This window comes from Ostrinia nubilalis, chromosome W, assembly GCF_963855985.1.
Source record: "Ostrinia nubilalis chromosome W, ilOstNubi1.1, whole genome shotgun sequence".
Taxonomy (NCBI): Eukaryota; Metazoa; Arthropoda; class Insecta; order Lepidoptera; family Crambidae; genus Ostrinia; species Ostrinia nubilalis.
The window spans coordinates 5658272-5663931 of NC_087118.1; positions in this window are offsets into that span (position 1 = coordinate 5658272).

Below are 5660 nucleotides of genomic sequence, written 5' to 3' on the forward strand. Positions count from 1 at the left end.
GGTCGAGCGCTACAATAAAATTATTGTAGACGCCCTAACGGCCAAGTGTATAGGTACACCCGACAGTAAATGGGATGATCATCTACCTGACATCCAGTGGGGCATCAATAATACTTTCAATAAGGGGATTAACCGAACTCCCTCTGAGGCACTATTCGGTGTAAGACCATCAGGCCCTAGCGACAGTAGAATATTGTCTGAGCTCACTGATACTAATCAAACACATGATACGTCAGGTCCAGTTAGTCCGGACAGAACTAGTATTCGCCAGGAAATCAACACTCACATCGAGTCCTGTCAAAAGAAACAAAAGGAAACTTTTAATAAACGTCGCTGTGAACCTCAAAAATACGAAGTCGGTGATTTGATTAGGATCGAAAGACAAGTGCCTGCTACTGGCCATAGCAAAAAGCTTGTACCTAAATTCCAAGGGGGATATCTGAAACATGGAAGATCTACTGTGAGGCTTTGTTTCAGGATCCAAACTCACAAGAATTTCCATCAACAGAACCAGGGAATGATCTAGAACCAGACATCCTTAAAGAAGAGGTACGTGCCGCTATCAAACACCTGAAAACTGGTAAAGCTACTGGTATAGATGTCATCCCGATAGAGGTAGTCAAGGCTGCGGGGGATCACGCTGTCCAAATATTTCATACTATATGCAATAAAATCTGGCATACCGGTACATGGCCAGGGGAATGGGTCCATACAATCTTCATTCCTCTTCATAAGAAGGGCTCCACAAAAGTATGCGGTAATTATAGACTCATTGCTCTAATATCCCACGCGAGTAAGATACTGCTACACATTCTGAATGAGCGCCTTAAGGCCTTCCTTTCGAAAGAAATCGCTCCTGAGCAGGCGGGTTTTGTAAAAGGAAAGGGCACCCGCGAGCAAATTTTTACTGTGCGCCAGATCATCGAGAAAGCGAGAGAGTTTAACAAACCTACGTATATCTGCTTTGTAGACTTCTCGAAAGCATTCGATTCGGTGAGGTGGCCAGTTTTATGGGGATTTTTGCTGGAAATGGGCACGCCGAAACATCTTGTCCACTTACTCAGACGCCTGTACGAGAGCGGATTGGCATCAGTAAAGACAGATGAAACGCTGTCGAGTCATTTCCATCCGGATGCAGGAGTACGCCAGGGCTGCATTATTTCACCTCTACTTTTCAACATCTATACAGAGATGATAATGAGAATTGCCTTAGAAGATTGGACGGACGGAGTCGTAATTGGCGGTAAAAAGATCTCCAACTTACGATATGCGGATGATACGACCTTATTCGCTACTGGTGCTCGTCATATGGAAGATCTGCTGCATAAGATGGAAGCTACAAGCCGAGAATTTGGATTGAAAATAAATCGCACAAAAACCAAAATGATGATTGTCGACCGCGCCAATAACAACTTACCAGGGATTACACACATAGGGAATTGCGAGGTTGTGAAATCATACATTTATCTTGGGGCATTGATATCCAATGAAGGCGGGTGCATAGACGAAATCAAGCGACGCAACGCAGTCACTAGGTCTGCTATGGACAAAATGAGGAAGATTTGGGGCAACAGAAACATTACCAAGGCCACCAAAACCAGGCTCGTTTATTGCCTAATATTCCCCATTTTCCTCTATGCGTCGGAAACATGGACTCTTCGTGAAACCGAAAGGAAGAAGATCGACGCATTAGAGATGTGGTGCTGGAGACGGATGCTGGGAATATCGTGGACCGAGTTTCGTACCAATGACTCCATATTAAAAGAACTCGGCATCAGACAGCGCCTATCAACCACAGTACAGTCACGCATTTTAAACTTCTTCGGCCATGTATCTCGGCGCAGTAATGACTCCATAGAGCGTCTCGTAGTGCAGGGAAAAGTTGAGGGCACCAGACCACGTGGTAGATCACCAATGAGATGGACGGACCAGATCAAGGCCGCAACTAAGTGCTCGGTTAGCGAAAGTACCCGGAAAGCTGCAGTCCGCGAGGAATGGCGCCGTATTACGAGGAACATCACTCTGAATCGTGATTCAAGATGATGACCACGACCACTCTGACAAGAGTGTACCGACTGAGAAGAAATTCCAAGGCCCTTACAGGATTATAGCTGTACTAGATCATGACCGCTTTCAGGTAGAGGATACTCCTCTTACCCGAAAAGGCAATAGGAAATTTTCTACAGTAGTAGCCATCGACAAAATTAAGCCCTGGCTTAGTTTCAATAGACCTCATGAGCAAGAATTAGATAATTCTAGTGACTCCTCAGAATAGAGCCATTGTAGACTAAAAAAAAAATAGTTATAATTTAAGGAAAATATGATTTAAGACTACTTAAAGAATGAGTTTTATAATTTTGCATGAAAATGAATTGTTAATTTTAATGATTATGTAAATAATGATGTATTTATTTCATGTTGTAATGAAATATGAGTGAATATGATATACTATGATAAATAAAAATTTAAGTTGATTTTGTACACAAAAGGACAACCCTGGTCCTGCAATAAAATATGGACAACCCTGGTCCTGTAATGAAATATGGACAACCCTGGTCCTGTAATGAAATATGGACAACCCTGGTCCTGTAATGAAATAAGGACAACCCTGGTCCTGTAATGATTTAAGGACAACCCTGGTCCTGTACGAAATAAGGACTTTTTTTATGCATAACAAGGCAGGTATTTGACCACAATCGCACCTGATCCCTGGTCCCCTAATGAAATAAGGACATCCCTGGTCCATTAGATAATGTTATTAGACAGCCTATGTGGCGAGCTATTTGTGAATGTATCCTTATCTAGTAATTTAGTTTAGTTTTCTTTTTGTAAACGTACGAGGTCATACGACATTAAGGATGGCCGACTGTCATCAATTTGTTATAATTATTAATTATTATCACTAATTTATAATACAAACACCTATTATTTTGGTTATTTCCGCTTCATTTTACAATTAAAAGTATCTCAATTGACTAAGAGCGAACTGACGTTTTAGATGGCGCCACCACTCTTTTGGTGGGGGTGACAGTTGTCATTTTACCGAAAAGTAGGCAGTTGCTGAGTTCTCTGTTGGTCGTTGAAGTGGTCGGTTGTGCCTAGCAGTGCTCTTGATGCGGTCAGAGTGATATAGTAGAAAGTGTTATACTTACCGTGTGTGTATTGTTCTGTAAGTGTGTGATACACAATATACTCTGGAAACAAGTAAGTTATCGTGTTTTTATTTCTTTTGAAAATACCTCTATTATTTAAGACTTAAAGCGTAAAAATAGTGGGAGCCGTCACATTACCAATCATGTGACTGTTTTGACACTAAAGTAACCAAACATATTTTTGACTATCTATGGGAACTGTGGCAAAGTAATGCTATAACATCACCCCATCCAAAATTAAAAGCGTAAAAATCTGGACAACTTGGTTTGACCAGTCCCCGAAGGCAGCGCCTGTTCACAGACATGACGGATGAGCCAGCCATCGCTTCACTCGATCATATTTTAGAGAATGTAACGACCCGCCTCACCACGCCACCACCCCAGAGACATTTTAGTGAGAATGACAAATCCAAGATATCTTTTTTCATATTCTAATGATAGTAATAATTCAGACTGAAAAAACTTAAACAAAATAAGATTGAAGAGGATCCCTTCCAATCGTGTAATGTTTTATTACCAATAATATGACTGTTTTGACACTAAAGTAACCAAAAATATTTTTGACTATCTATGGGAACTGTGGCAAAGTAATGCTATAACATCACCCCATCCAGAATTAAAAGCGTAAAAATCTGGACAACTTGGTTTGACCAGTCCCCGAAGGCAGCGCCTGTTCACAGACATGACGGATGAGCCAGCCATCGCTTCACTCGATCATATTTTAGAGAATGTAACGACCCGCCTCACCACGCCACCACCCCAGAGACATTTTAGTGAGAATGACAAATCCAAGATATCTTTTTTCATATTCTAATGATAGTAATAATTCAGACTGAAAAAATTTAAACACAATAAGATCGAAGAGGATCCCTTTCAATCGTGTAATGTGTTATTACCAATAATGTGACTGTTTTGACACTAAAGTAACCAAAAATATTTTTGACTATCTATGGGAACTGTGGCAAAGTAATACTATAACATCAACCCATTCAAAATTAAAAGCTTAAAAATCTGGACAACTTGGTTTGACCAGTCCCCGAAGGCAGCGCCTGTTCACAGACATGACGGATGAGCCAGCCATCGCTTCACTCGATCATATTTTAGAGACATTTTAGTGAGAATGACAAATTCAAGATCTTTCTTTTTAATTTAATAAAAATAACAATTCAGACTGAAGATAATCTTGACAATGGAGGGGATCACTTTATTGTCATAATGTTTTATTACTAATTTATGATATTAATTAATGCAATATAGTAATAAAAATACCATCATGGCCATCCCTAAAGCCAACTGTATTTTTTTACATACAATATAAAAAAAATCGGAAAACCGCGGTTTAGATAGCAGGAAACAAACGGACATATTCATTACGTCACGGTCATTGCATGGGTTCAAATATTATATGTGCTCCCTCGAAAGCCTACTCTCTACATAACCGTTTAAAGCACTTTATATATCTATAAAAGTACCTATGTTCTTCAGTGTAACCTACGACGCAGCGTGCATTGCTTATTCAAGTAATGCGAAAAAAAAAGGCTACCCCTGTACATTATTTCAGCTTCAACCAAACCAACGCGTGCAGATTGCCATCGCCGGCGCGATCATAGGCCAATGACTGGTCGTGCGACCTGTCATTCGCCTATGATCGCGTCGGCGATGGTGATTTGCACGCGTTGGTTTGGTTGAAGCTTACTTTTACAAAATGACAATTATACGATATCCATTATATGCTGGTAAGAACAATTCCGTTCAGTTACGCTTAAAACGGCATATAACTAACAAAAAATCAACACATCCATTGCTCATTGCCTCCGGAACCATGCATATGTTTGTTATATTGGCATACTCGTACTTGTACCTAGACTTCCTGACATTCCGCCGACGCTGAGGCATTCAATTGGCACAAGTGGGACATTATCAAGCGGTTATTAACCTTACCTTGATTCGTCACCCCTGCATCTTCTCTCCGGTCTCTTCCCCCTCAACTTCACGCCCGCAGCTATGCGGCTGTCGAACTCCACACTCTTCGCTTCGATGTCGTTACCTTCCCCAAGACGTCCGCCGGTGTTTCCCACAGCATCAGCAACATCAGCCCACAGGCTGGCGTGTCCCCCTAACAGTCGTCCACGTCTATCCTTCAGTTCGCCCTTCAGCGATATCATAACATCTCTTCTTCAATTTGGTTGACCGAGAAAGCTCCTATTCTAAAATCAAACACCAATGTAAATGGATTTATACTCCAAGTGACGACGCTATACCGATCCACCCCTACGGTGTAGAGATGATATTTAACATAGCCCATTCCCCCGATACTTCACTATCTCCACTCACACCACCACACACGCATAACTCATATACACAAAACCAACATGCCCAAACAAAAACCACCAAATTTTGAATTCATGCGAAATGAGTATAAAAAAGCAAAAATAAATAAATAATGCACGTGTATAGGCGTGTCAGCTTGATTTTAATTGATTTTAAAATATATTTACACAAAAGAAT